The sequence below is a fragment of the Schistocerca piceifrons genome, chromosome 1 (genome assembly GCF_021461385.2).
Source record: "Schistocerca piceifrons isolate TAMUIC-IGC-003096 chromosome 1, iqSchPice1.1, whole genome shotgun sequence".
In the NCBI taxonomy this organism is placed as follows: Eukaryota; Metazoa; Arthropoda; class Insecta; order Orthoptera; family Acrididae; genus Schistocerca; species Schistocerca piceifrons.
Genome location: NC_060138.1, coordinates 412047847 through 412063553, shown reverse-complemented (window position 1 = coordinate 412063553; position 15707 = coordinate 412047847).

Here is a 15707-nt window from a genome sequence, read left to right as displayed (position 1 = left end):
TAGTCTTGGATTTTCTTTTCTCTCTGAAAGACAGTACAGTCCGTAAACAGGGGAATGGTGCTCCCTGCAGCTGACACAGATGGAGAGTTTGACACAGCGAAACAACGAAAGTTCTTGTGCAGCTGACGCCCACAATCCTTATAAAATGTGCTAGCGTTGCAGTGTAAAAACGTATGCCCAAATCTCGTGCAACTGAAGCACCACATAAGAGGGGAAACGCTTTCACATTGCATCGATACATCAACACTTTGGCCTTTTCACTCAACGAGTCACCTCCAAAGGCCAAGAGGTAGGCTTCAATATCGACCCTATCGTTCCTTGGTGTCTGGTGGACACACCTCGTCGCTTCAAACTGGCATGTTACTTGTCTTTGGTCTGTAAAAGAAGGTCACGGTGGAAAATGATACCGAGTACCGTGAGAGGGTTCGTTTATATTTTAAGTAACCTCGTTGTGATCTTCAGATCGGAGTAGTCTGCGATCCCCCGACTTGCTAAATATTCGTCTTATCTGTAGAATAACTTTTTTTTTTACTAAAAACCAAGCCTTGGATGGGTCGGTCTTTTTAGGTTTTTACTGCGCTTCCGGGTACAACACATGTTACACGCTAAGTATCTTGTTACAGGAGACCTTCTGGATAACGAATAACAAACTTTTTTTCATTACATACATATGTACACTATTGATATAAATTTCTGGTCCCTGGTATTACTTTACAGACATGGCGGAATACCTCGTGCATGTAATAGAATTCACAAAATAGGACTTGTTTCCTAATAGATCTTCTTACATAACAATTAAAACTTTATATTCTGAAGGATTATCTTGTATACCAAATATGCATATCATTCTACTAGTAAAGCTTTTTCTTTTATATTCTACGTTAGTACGAGATTTCATTTCCGCTCAACGAAATTATTTATTTCCAAATTTTTGCTACAAAATATCGGGAAAATCTCGTACCCTCCAAACTGTATAGAGCGACTATTATGACTTTGGAAGTTGCAGGAATGTCATCCAGCCTGTCACAGGTGTGCGTCTGAGCTGGAATCGCCATTTTAATAAGAGCTAAAGAACTTTTCATTTTCGAAATCGCTGCTCCTTCACCAAACTTGTCATTAACAACAAACAATAACGGTTTTGTGGTCGAAAAGGAATTGCCGTCAATATAGAGCAAACTAAGAATTGTGAAGGGCATTTCTTTCCTTGTTTCTTAGCTCTACATTTCTACCACGGCATAAGAATTGGCTCGTAACGGTTTGGTGTAACGTTCACCTATCTTGGATCAGAGGCAAACTGTAGTAACATGTCAGCTCTGTAATCCAAAAACGAATACTGTCAGCCTATAAGTTCTGCCATGACTCCAGATAACATGCGAAGTCTAAGCTGCTATCCAGGAAAACTTAAGCTGTGATGTACAAGGACTTTATGATACTAGTGCTAACACACGGCATTGAAACCTGGACGCATGAAACTTGATGAAAAGCAACTTAAAATATTTGAATGGAAGATCTTGAGATAAATTTGAGGCGTGGTGAAGGTACTATCGATTCCTGTCTCTGTCGCTTTGTACTCTTTGATCCTCTGTCGAAGTCTCGCCAGGGAGCAGCGACGTGTGAGTCGGTTGTATAAATTCGTGAAGATGATTTCATCCTCATTATCCAAAGTGCCCCTAATTTCGAGAAGACGTGATTCAAGCAAGACGGAGTTCGACTTCATTGAAGTAGGAGAGTCCTGGAGGAGCGCTTTGGGGCTGCATTCTGGCTCTGGGGTACGCAGGGGCCACTGGAATGGGCCTCGATAGGCCGCCATATTCTCCGCATTTGAACACATGCGACTTCTTTTTGTGCGGCTGTATTAAAGACAAGGTGTATAGCAGTAACTCAAAGCCATTACCGAGCTGAAAACAGCCTTTCAAAAGTTCATCAACAGCATCCGACACTTCAGCTGGTCATGTAGAATTTCGCTATTCGTCTGCTCCACAATATCGAGAAGGATGGCTGGCATATCTAACACATCATAACTTACATCCGAATATCTCTAGTGACGTTTACATGTAGAATAAAGTGTGTGCATGCCGTAGTTTGTAACTAATTTACGTGTTTTTTTTTTTTCATCTAGTTCGATAGTTGCCACCCTCTATTTACCCCCGGCGTTGTTGCTGCCACTTTGTAAGAGCCATTGCTTATACTGCAGAGAGTCTGCAGTTCTGTAGTCGAGACACCAACTACTCTGCCATAAATAAGCACTGAATTGTGACCGCTTGGTCTTGCGATGTTTCTGCAGGGATCTGTGAGCTTCAATTGGTGAGCATCCGACTTATCACTATCCTGTGATAGCGACGGTTTTGGCCTCTGTAGCGTACCGTCACATTCCGCCATCTTGGTTCTCAGTAAACTGGGCCGTTGCTCGAACCTTTTACACTTTGCGAACGCATTCCGACTGTGATAGGTTCAAATAACGTGAAGGAGTGACTTCTCGCTTAGTCATGCTTCGTGTTATTATGCAAGCATCTTTATTTGAGAACAGCTTAACTTCTGTCAAGTCGTTATTCACGGACTTTTGGCTAAGGAAGCTAACAACTCCGTAAGTTATGTTCACGTTGTGATCACTGTAAATTTATTGAAGTTTACCAGAAGAATCATTTACGTTTATTCAACTGCAGTTTAACTTGTTTATGCAGTGAGGCATAATTTATTTATCTTGGTATGATTATGTTGGCCACTTCAAGTATTGGTCGAACTGACTGCACTTTTCAAAGCTTAGAATGACAACATAAATTCTGGTAATGATGTGAGACTTAGTTCTGTCTAGTGTATTTGTTATGTATTGCTCTTATATTTAAAGATTTTGTTGTGTTGCAGGCAGGTTTGCGATATTCTGCATTAGAACAGTTGACGTTAAAAATGGTTACGCGACAGCTATTGCTTTTCTGAGATGTATCCATTAAGCGGTTTGTTGTCGCCAGCCTTCAATTTGGTCTTCACGTTTCGATATCTGACTCGCCTGAGAGAGAGGAGCTCTAATACGAGTCACTTGCAATTAGTGTAATTTGTGTTGCCGTTTGGTAAGAGATTATATTACTATATCGCAGCCCTGCAACAGCAGTGACACAAGTAAAAAACGCAGTAATTGTAAAAAATCGACATAAAACACTCTATAAGACTTATACTGAAATAGTAAAAGCGTTCTTTAAATTTCAGGTAAATAATTTTGTCAGAAAATTCAATTTTAGTCTTTTCAACAGTAATATGGACGTGTAGTTCCGTTCTCGTCGAACGTGAGGTGTTATTAGGTAATTCTTAGATAATTCTTTCAGTTGTGTCACTTTTCTTGATTTTCTAGAAATTATTTTGTTTTTGTTATCATTCATAAAATAAAAACTCGAAAACAATCTGAAATCGTTACTTGTGAAAAATACATAAGTAAAATTGTTATTTACGAAAATTAATACAATTTAATAACGAACATCAATTAGGAACACCTTAATAAACACAATTTATGAAACCATAGAACCATAAATGGGTTTATGTAACGTAGTAATAATTTTCGCCGAAAAAAGAGATGCCCTATAAACTTTATTTATACCATAAATTTCCGATTTTTCTCTTTTACTCTGAAACGCATTAAATTTCGTAATATTTACAACATCTTTAAACATCAAAACCATGTCTTCCTTCAGATATGCATGTATATTTGAAGGACGTTGGAATGTAAGATACGGACACTGTATTAACACAGACATTGTAATAATCATTGATATTACAAATTACATTTAACTTACCTTATACATAAGATACACAACCCAGAATGTGCCACTGGGGGCCGAACCGCACAATAAAAATGGTTCAAATGGCTCTGAGCACCATGGGACTCAACTGCTGAGGTCATTAGTCCCCTAGAACTTAGAACTAGTTAAACCTAACTAACCTAAGGACATCACACACATCCATGCCCGAGGCAGGATTCGAACCTGCGACCGTAGCGGTCTCGCGGTTCCATACTGCAGCGCCAGAACCGCGCGGCCACTTCGGCCGGCGAACCGCACAATAACCCTGGGTTCAGTGTAGGGTGGCTGTGAGGTTGGTGGACTGCTGTGGCCTGTTGTGGGGTTGTGAACCACTGAGGGCTACTGCGGGACGAAGCCTCTTCGTTGTTCCTAGGTCCCCGGTTCCATACAACAATACAAGGTCTGACAGGTCGAGAATTGGTAATGAGAGTGAACATCCGATGAAGCTTTGCACCGATACGTTGCTCGGCGTATCTAGTATGCCAGTCGATTGCGTCACGTCGCTCTTTTCAATTCTGACTAAATAGTGAGCACTTAAAGAAGTCTCGAACAATAGTGTCTCCCTCCAAATATAGGTGCTTATATGCGCTCGCTATCAAGTTTCACCTGATTTAATGCAGTCCAACGTAACGTACCTGTCTTGCCTTTCCTTCAAATGGTTCAAATGGCTCTGATTACTATGAGACTTAACAAAAAACAAAAAACAAAAGTTCGTGTGTGTGAAATCTTATGGGACTTAACTGGTAAGGTCATCAGTCCCTAAGCTTATACACTACTTAACCTAAATTATCCTAAGGACATACACACACCCATGCCCGAGGGAGGCCTCGAACCACCGCCGGGACTTAATAGCTGAGGTTATCAGTCCCTTAGAACTTAGAACTACTTATACCTACCTAACCTAAGGACATGACACACATGCATGCCCAAGGGAGGATTCGAACCTGTGACCATATCGATCACGCTGTTCCAGACCTAAGCGCCTAGAAGCGCTCGGCCAGCCTGTCCTTTTTCATAATAGTTCTCTGCCGCACACTGCAGGGGCAATAAGGACGCCTTGCAGTGTTATCGATGAGAAGTGTTTAATCACCTATCATACAACACGGACTTGGCTCCCTCTGATGTTCATCTTTGGTCGCATGAACCCTGAGGCCGGCCGGAGTGGCCGAGCGGTTCTAGGCGCTACAGTCTGGAAACGCGTGACCGCTACGGTCACAGGTTTGAATCCTGCCTCGGGCATGGATGTGTGGGATGTTCTTAGGTTAGTTAGGTTTAAGTAGTTCTAAGTTCTAGGGGACTGATGACCTCAGAAGTTAAGTCCCATAGAGCTCAGAGCTATTTGAACCATTTTTGAACGCTCGATATGAAGACAACATTTTATGCTGCAGTCCAGCGTAGAAAATTGTCTGAAAGCCCAGTAGCCTGCCTTCTATGACGACAGTATTGGAAAGTTGGTGAAGCGCTACGAAAGACGTTTTCCTCGGAGGGACGACTATGTAGAGAAGCAGCTGGAAGGTGTAGCAAACCGTTGGAAGTAAAGCATTTTTGATTTTTCTGTGGTTTTCGTTTCACGGCCGATCGGACCTTACTTTCCGAACAGCCCTTGTATTTTAACCTGTAGTTAACCCTGTAAGAACATGGGATAGTTTGGGATACATTTTCTAAACACCCTACACGTTTTTCAGAAACGTGATCACATTTGCCTTTAAGATTGAATTTGATTGATGACTGCCGTCCGTTGAACATTAAAATCAAGGAACTTAGAAAATGTATCTACCTTACAGATGCAGATGAACAACTACCTGAATCAACAGGCAAACCGTAACCGAATAACAGACTTGTTGATCAGTCGGATTCCTCTTTTGTTTTCCTCTGTTTTCTCTGCTATCTTGGCTAATAAAGAAGAACGGGAGCCGAGCACGGCGCCACCGGATGCTTTCAGGCGGCGGCCCTCGCCTCGCTTACCGGGCGGCGCGCTGTGTACCGTGAATGTGGGGCCGGCCGGTGTGCCTAATACGGCTAACGAGTATTTGCCGAGGGCGCGTATCAGCGGCGTATGTTCGGCCCGTATGCAAATCGCCGGCCACTGCGGCTGCGGTCGCCTGCGGCCGCCGCGCTGATAACGAGTCCGGCCACAGCCAGCGGCTGCGGCGGTGGAGTGGGGGGGGGGGGGTGTCGAAGGGGGGGAGGGAGGGGGGGCTAGAGGTCGCTGCTGCAGCAGCAGCAGCCCGGGGATTTCCCGAGGAAGAGCTGCACAGCCACTGTGCCACAGCCCAAGCTGTCCTTTACTCGTATCTTTAGTCCATTCTCATACTGGATGCGACCCAATATGCAGTACACTGCTTGCTGCGGCCGTCTTCCACTCACAAGTGCGATGTCCCATTCAGCGAAGCTCGGATGTCACGTGGTACCTGAAATGATGCCTGTCTGACTCGTTGTTGAAGGACTACTCGGTTCCAAAATGTCTGCTATATAGGAACGAATGTCCGTTGTGACGAGCATTGTCATTTCCCAAGAACACAAAATACGGAAAATAACGATTAGTCCCATCCAAAGAGTAGTTTTTCATTAAGGTTAATGGCTTTCTATTGCTCTCAAGAGACACGTCGAACAAATGCTGAGAAACATTTTCTATTTCTATCATACACTGAAGAGACAAAAATATTGGGATCCCTCCTAATATCACGACGAACCTCCTTTTGCCGGACGTAATGTATTAATTCGACAAGGCATAGACTCAGTGGAACATTAAGTCCTTGAATGGTTACTAACAAGGGAACCTCCCCATCGCACCCCCCACAGATTTAGTTATAAGTTGGCACAGTGGACATGCCTTGAAAAACGGCACACAGATCAATCGAGAAAACAGGAAGAAGTAGTGTGGAACTACGAAAAGAATAAGCAAAATATACAAACTGAGTAGTCCATGCCCAAGACAGGCAACATCAAGGATAGTGTGAGCTCAGGAGCGCCGTGGTCCCGTGGTTAGAGTGAGCAGCTGCGGAACGAGAGGTCCTTGGTTCAAGTCTTCCCTCGAGTGAAAAAGTTTACTTTCTTTATTTTCGCAAAGTTCTGATCTGTCCGTTCGTTCATTGACGTCTCTGTTCACTATATTAAGTTTAGTGTCTGTGTTTTGCGACCGTACCCCAAAACCGTACGATTAGTAGACGAAAGGACGTGCCTCTCCAATGGGAACCGAAAACATTTGATCGCAAGGTCTTAGGTCAACCGATTCCTCTACAGGAAAACACGTCTGATATATTCTATACGACACTGGTGACGGCATGTCCGTCACATGACAGGAATATGTTGTCGACTCACCTAACTCGTACACTTGGCGAATGGGTAAAAAGATTCTTCTACCTTGCCCGATTTATATTTTCTTGTGGATGTGATAACCACTCCCAAAAAAGTGGTGAAAACATAACGGACGGACAGATAATAATTATCTGAAAATAAAAAATTAAATTTTTCACTCGACGGAAGACTTGAACCAAGGACCTCTCGTGCCACAGATGCTCACGCTAACCACGGGACTACGGCGCTCCTTAGCTCACACTATCTTTGATGTTGTCTATTTTGCGCATGGACTACTCAGTTTGCATATTTTGCTTATGTTTTTTCGTAGTTCCACACAACTTCTTCCTGTTTTCTCGACTGATCTTTGTTCAGTTTTTCAAGGCCTATCCACTGTGCCAACTTCTAACTAAATCTGAGGGGGGTGCGATGGGGAGGTTCCCTTGTAAGTGTCTCCGTCTAGCTGAATATAAACATTTGCAGTCAATGATCGGCCCCGTTGGAGCAGTGGACCTAGTCCATTCCATGCAAACACAGCCCACACCAGTATGGAGCGACCACCAGCTCGTAAAGTGTCTTGTCGACAACTTGGATCCATGTCTTCATGCGGTCTGCACCACACTCGATCCTTACTATCAGCTCTTACTCAACTGAGCGGTCCTCGGTTTTACAGTCGTCTAGGGTCGAAACGATATTGTGACGAGTCCAGAAGAGACACTGCAGGCGATGTCGTGCTGTTAGCAAAGACACTCGCGTCGGTAATCAGCTGCCACAGTCCATTAACACCAAATTTCCCCGCACTATTCTAACAGATACGTTCGTCGTAGATCCCATGTTGACTTCTGCAGTTATTTCTCGCAGTGTTGCTTGTCTGTTAGCATTGACAACTGTCACTCAAACGTCGCTGCTCTTGGTCGTTAAATGGAGGTCGTCGGCATTACATTGTCCGTGGTGAGAGGAAATGCCTGTAATTTGGTATTCTCGTCATACTTTTGACACTGTGAGCCTCAGAATGTTGAATTGCCTAAAGGTATACGAAACAGAATGTGCCACGCGTCTAGCTTCAGTTACCATTCCACATCTAAAGTCTGCTGATTCCTGTCGTGCGGCCGTAATTACGCCGAAACCTTTTCCCATGAATCACCTGAGAACAAATGACGGTTACGACAGTCGACTGCCGTTTTATACCTTGAGTACGCGATATTACCGCCGACTTTAAATGTGTTTATCGCTATCCTGTGACTTCTGTCACCTCAGTATATTTCACACCACTTCATAATGAAGTATTTTATTCAGAATTAATGCAGTTGGCAGAATATTACTTTGCTATTCCAGGGCGTAAAGTCAAAGTCCGAAGGATGTCTCCTACAAAAACTTCCAGCGGTCAAAGGACCTCAGTTAAGTGCAAACCTACACAACCACAAAAATTATTATGCTGTCTAATTTACAGTTATCGTGTCCACTGTTCCACGAATTGATTTACAAGAAAAATGAAGTTCTTGATAAAGTCCTTTCAAACGACAAATATTAGCATTAACTACATATTGTTATTTCTTTATAAATTTAAGTGAAATGGCCAAAGTTATTCAATACCTCTGTAATTTTCTGTCTCAGAATAATAGACAATTGGTTCTTTTTCCCTATTAAAGAAGATTTAATTTAAATTTAATAGAAAAGTATCTTAGAAAGAATACGGAGTAACAACGAAAATTGAGCATTCAGTTGCTATCCTAATTGTTAAATTATATGGCTCTTCAGTGACTTTTAGTTGAAGAAGTTCAAGTATGATTTCCCTACAAACCAACTGTAATTTCATTATTAATAAACGACCAAAAGTACCCAAATGATTATTTCTGTTTGAAATAGGTAGTCCGGCTTTTAGGGCCAAATATCGGTGCATTGAAGTGAAAATTTTACAGGCAGAAGTGGTCAGGAACTTGTTTTAAGCAATGTAATATGTTTTCGAAACGATATGTCAAGAAAATATTTGAAAATATTGCAGCAAAGAAGCAGATATAGTTCCATTATTCATATTATTGTACCTTTCCATAAAAATGTATCGTCTTTTGAATTCTACCGTATTTCATGGGAAACTGCATTATTGTTGATCATCTCTTAAATTACAGAGTTATTTCAGTTTTGATTACATGAGTATTTAAGCATGCATTGGGTCTGTATGTTAGTTTTAATTTCATTACAGAGCAGAAAATCTGGTTTTTGGTCTTCACCAGTAACATTGGCCATCACGTCAGCACAGGCGGTGTGCGTCGAACGTTTGTTGTGCCTTGTGTTGATAAATTTTTGGGACGAGAAGGGAAAGGGTAAGAGGACAAGAGAAGAAACAGGGAGTTGGAACAGCGTTTACAAGTTTGGGGAAGAGAACTAACAAGACAAACATTTAGTGTTCTTTATTATTGTTTAATTTTCCTGTTCTAAACAACTACATACATCTGAAAACTCCGCATCGGAAAAATCATTTGAACCAATGGTACGCTTTCAACGAAATTTAGACTGAGCGAGGTCTCAACGAGATAAATAACAGAAACAACACGGTGACGATGTTTCTCTTTCGCAATGCTGGTCTTTTTTTCACAAAGTACGCTTGTTCGCCCACTGCTTGAATTCTGCTCACCAGTGTGGGATCCGTACCAGATAGGGTTGATAGAAGGGATGGAGAAGATCCATCGGAGAGCAGCGCGCTTCGTTACAGGATCATTTAGTAATCGCGAAAGCGTTACGGAGATGATGGATAAACTCCAGTGGAAGACTTTGCAGGACAGACGCTCAGTAGCTCGGTCGGGTTTTTGTTGAAGTTTCGAGAGGAGTCAAGCAGTATATTGCTCCCTCCTACGTATACCTCGCGAAGAGACCATGAAGATAAACTCAGAGAGATTAGAGCCCACACAGAGGCATACCGACAATCTTTCTTTCCACGAACAATACTAGACTGGAATACAAGGGAGAACCGATAGAGGTACTGAAAGTACCCTCCGCCACACACCGTCAGGTGGATTGCGGAGTATGGATGTAGATGTAGATGAAAGTTGTCCCAGTCCCTTCTGTATCGGATGTCACCAACAAACGCGTGTTCCATAGTTGTGTTTTTCGTAACTGAGTCCCAGATGCATTACCTGATGAAAAGTTTCTGGACACCTATTAGTGGACATTAATATGGTGTGTGTATGTGTGTGTGTGTGTGTGTGTGTGTGTGTGTGTGTGTGTGTGTGTGCACTCTTCGCCTTTATGACGGCTTGGACCCTGCTGGGGTTATTTACAGTAATGTGTCTGTAGAGGAATGGCAGACCATTTTTCCTCAAGCGACGAAACCAGACAAAGTACTGCTGTCAGACGCTGGGTCTGGAGCGAAGTTCTTACACATTCCAAATGTATTCCAGTGGGCCCGGGTCGGGACGCTGCGCAGGTGGGTGGATATGTACACAAACCATTGCCTCACAGATAGTACATAGGAAAATATTGAACTGTCCCCGACACGAACAATCCAGTCAATGTCCCCAAACAGGTCCTCTGCTGTACGGAGCACACAATTCTGTAAAATGTTTTCATATCCTTCGGAATTCAGCGTTTTCTTTTCATGCCCTATCCATGATAAACGCCGCAATACCATAATAATACCTCCTTAGCACTTCACTGTTGGCACTACACATAGTAGAAGGTACCGTTCTGCTAACTGGGCTATTGGTATAACTTTACAACTCATTAGTAAATCTTTCCGTTGATCTCAACCGAATGTTTGCAACCACCTTCGGAAATGCTCGACGGCCCTGTCCGTCAGGACGTGAGGTCTGGCTGGTCTTGGTTTAGCTGCAGTCGTTCCGTTGCGTTTCCACCTGACATTTACAACACCACAACACCAACAATCGACTTCGGCAGCTTTAGAAGGGTTGAAAGGTCTCTGACGGGTATGTTGCGTAGGAGACGTGTAACGACTAGTCTGCGTTCGAAGTCATTGAGCATTCTTGACCACCCATTCTGCTGTTACTGCTTGTATACTCACTCCACGCCTTCTTTTATACTGTAACATCTAGCGGTCAATTCCGCATTAAATACTGATGTACGGATACTTCTAATTAGACACACTGTGTGATCAAAAGTGTCCGGTCACCCCCAAAAACATACTTTTTTATATTAGGTGCATTGTGCTGCCACCTAATACCAGGTACTCCATATCAGCAACCTCAGTAGTTATTAGACATCGTGATAGAGCAGAATGGGGCGTTCCGCGGAACGTGGTCAGGTGATTGGGTGTCACTTGTGTCATACGACTGTTTGGGATTCCCACACACCTAAACATCCCTAGATGCACTGTTTCCGATGTGAGAGTGAAGTGGAAACGTGAAGGGACACGTACAGCACAAAAGCGTACAGTTTGACCTCGCCTGTTGACCGACAGAGGCCGCCGACATTTGAAGAGGATCGTAATGTGTAATAGGCAGACACCTATCCAGATCACCACACAGGAATTCCAAACTGCATCAGGATCCACTGCAAGTACGGTGGCAGTTAGGTGGGAGGTGAGAAAACTTGGATTTCATGGTCGGGCGGCTGCACATAAGCCACACTTCACGCCGGTAAATGCCAAACGACGCCTCTCTTGGTAGGAGGAGCGTAAACATTCAACAATTGAACAGTGGGGAAACGTTGCGTAGAGTGACGAATCACGGTACACAATGTGGCGATCCGACGAAAGGGTGTGGGTATGGTGAGTGCCCAGTGCCCAGTGAAAGTCATGTGACAGCGTGTGTAGTGCCAACACTAAAATTCGAAGGCGATGGTGTTATGGTGTAGTCGGCCTTGTCATGGAGCTTTGTTGTTTTGCATGATACTATCGCAGCACAGGCCTACACTGATGTTTTAAGCACCTTGTTGCCTCTAACTGTTGAAGAGCAATTCGTGGATGGCGATTGCATCTTTCAACACGATCGAGAACCTTTTCATAATGCACGGCCTGTGGAGGAGTGGTTACACGACAATAACATACCTGTAATGGACTGGCCTGCACAGTGCCCTACCTGAATCCTATATAACACGCTTGGGAAGTTTTGAAACGCCGACTTCGCGCCAGTCCTCACCGACCGACATCGATACCTCTCCTCAGTGCAGCACTTCGTGAAGAATGTGCGGCCATTCCCCAAGAAAACTTCCAGCACCAGATTGAACGTATGCCTGCGAGAGTGGAAACTGTCATCAAGGCTACGGGTGGGCGAACACCGTATTGAAGTGTAGAGCTGCTTTGAATTGTCCCAGTTGAATGGTGGTCCTCTTTGAATAAGGTCTTGTCATGTAAGACATCTGCCGTCCTTTGCCTTGTGAGATACTGCAGATACTCGCCATTGTTGTAAAATTTCAGTATAATGACCAGCTTCTTATAAGAAATCCTCTTAGCCAGTGAGAACTCTTTTTTAGCTAATATCTTTCCTCAGAAATTGAAGCTTCATTTCTTGGCCACAGCGTACCATTCTCCATGGGTGCGCAAAGATTCTACGTGCTCTTCGAAGTGAAACAATGTACATCTTTGTTGTAGGAGTCTGCAATGGCGATAAGATTCAGTCTCTTACGGGGTTGTCTTTAAGATCGCGAAGAAATTCGTAAATTTTGTATATGATTCCTCAAATTTGTAATTGGTTTCTGGAATTTGTATATGGTTTCTCTAGTTCACTTTCGACGTTGGGCGCCCATAAGATACACACACACACACACACACACACACACACACACACACACACACACACACACAATAATTCATTTGATGTCTGAGATTATATTATAAGTTGAATAATTAGAAAACCTGTACGAATTGGTGGTTTATTCTGTACATTTCCTGCGAAAATAAAAATATATGTATGAATAACCCATTGGTTCGAATACCACTATGGTTGCCATCAGTATTGCTACCATACAGCCAGTTCCGAATGAAGTGACATATAGTATACTGTTACTGTCAGACCAACCACTTCCTGACTTTGGGCAGTGCTACTTTGTTCCAAAATGCGACTTGTGACGTAGTAACTCAGAGACTTTCCTCTGACGCACAAGTCATGGAGAACCTGCGACTACAGCTCAGGAGAGAGAGAGGGTTGTTAATTAAATTAAATTTACATTTTCGGTCACATGTATAGTGTGTCCTTGTGAAATTACGGATCAAATGGGATCAGTCGTAGGTTAACCGAATTATTAATTCGGAAATCAATAAAAATAATTACTGAATAAATGGTATTAAATCGATTTTTCCCTTAAATCTGAGACCACTGCTAATCCGCCCGCATAGGAAACTATCGAGAGGAAAGGGGTAGAGAAAATGTCACCACTACACATTAAATTATTGTTAATTATGGACGATATGGTGAAATTATGCAGAGGTTCCGGGTCATTACTTAAAATTTCAAGCCACCGCTACTCTGGCGGGCAAGGATACAAGGTTTGTCCGCTTTTGCAAAACTGGCGCAACCTCAACCTCTGAACTCCTGACTTGGGAGTCCGGCCCGTCACTAGCCGGAACAGATTGTAACCGCCACCCCTTTTTAGGCTTCCTGCGGTAAATTCTCTCCTCCGGCTGGCGCCTACTGTGGAGGGGCGTGAGAACATACAAAAGTGCGGAGAGTAGCCCTCCTCTGCCAATTTCGTAGAGTTCAAGCTTGATGTCACTTCTTAACAGCAGCAGAGCGCGTATTCCTGCCATTTTCACTGTCTATGTGCTCACTTTCGTTACTTGATAGCAAGCAGCCATGATCCGAGCGGTTCGGTTCACTGTAGCAGTTTCTGAATAATACGCTAGCTGTAATTTCGGTCGCAATTTTACCAACGATGTAACTGTTTGCATCCCAATCGACGGGCATAGCGATTTTTCCCATCTTGTTGTTGTAAACTAGCCATACTGCCCCTGTCTCGGCTTTTTTTGAAGGGCAGCTCCATCGCTATTCATTATTTCCCTTTTCAAATTCTCAAGTTTCTTCGTGAGTTTCCGAGCGGTCTAAGGTGCTGGAGTCATGGACTGTGCGGCTGGTCCCGGCGGAGGTTAGAGTCCTCCCTCGGGCATGGGTGCGTGTGTTTGTCCTTAGGATAATTTAGGTTAAGTAGTGTGTAAGCTTAGGGACTGATGACCTTTGCAGTTAAGTCCCATAAGATTTCAAACACACTTTTTTTCTTCGTCAGTTTCTGCTAGCACACTCACACTATAACGTCTGGTCAATCCTGCGTTCTGCGATATTTTTTTTTTTTTCTTGGCCTACAGGATGATATTTCCGTGGCCGATTATTTTATTAATGTTGAGTGCAGCGATCTTCCGTAGCAGGTAACAGGCTACCTCTCACTTCAAGAGTTTTCGTTTGATGGATAAATCTGATTTGTATACCATATCTGTCTTTATGCTGGTCTGTAGCATTCCCCTATTTTCCTAAATCAACAATTTTTCGTTTAGGTATCGAAAGCTTAGCTAGATGCGCAAAAACCCGACGCCACAGCGGTCGCGGATACCGTAGATTGGCAGGTGAGATTAACGTGCCAGTTAATAGGGAATCAGCGCCATGTGGCTCATTCTTTTCTTTCCGAATCACGCCACGCCCAATTAGTTTCAATAACTACCTTGTCATTGTCTTCTTCTTCGTATCTGAGTGGCCAACGCGGCTGGCTGCTGTGCGGGGGACTCTGGATCATCACCCGATACTTCTCAGATGTTTATCTCGGTGGGAGGAGCGGAACAGGGCGCACCCAGCCTCGTTAGGGGAGCTGAGGAGCCACTCGACCGATTAGTAGCGGTTCCAAGGTCAAGAAATCCGACAGCGACCGGGACATCTGTGTGCTGATCACACACCTCTCCAAAACGCATCCAGTAACGCCACTGGCAGAGGATGACACGGCGGTCGGTGGTGCCCGATTGGCCCGTCTAGGGCCATAACGCGGAATTTTACGACGTCATTTTTGTGACGTCATGTCAGGCGTACGGCGTAGATCCGCGACCTTACGTCACCATTCGTAACCCGCACATAATATGAAGGTTATGCTGCATAATGACAAAGTGGGTTTCATGAAATATATGGGGTCACCCGAAGTTCCATTAAGATTTGAAAATGCACTAATTCACGAAATCATGTTGAAAGAGAGGTACAAAGTGACGCATATTCCTACAACATGGGCTTTATTAAAACAAAATAAAGATGCAAAAACTAGAAGACAGATGAAGTAGGATAGCAACACGTCAGTGAGGTCGTATGAGAATCGTGTATATAAAATGATCTGTTGAAAAAGAAGTCGTGTCATCCCTAGCCTATCTGTAATCACTTGCAGGAAAGTTTGACTTTTATGCAGATGACACTCCACCCTATATTGCTACACATGTGAAAGATTGATTGTGGATATCATATGGTGACGATCGTATGCCGAGTCACCACACACATCACATTCGGCTTCCCAGGTCCCCAGACCTCAATCCGTGTAATTATTGATTCTGTCGTTACCTGCAAGTCTACTTCGATCGCCCGACCTCATTAGCGATGCTAAAAGGCAACATGCGACAGCAATTTCTCATCATACCTACTGATATGCTGTGCAGTGCTGTTCACCACATTGTCAGTCGATTACAGGTATTTTTGGTGAATGACGGCCAAC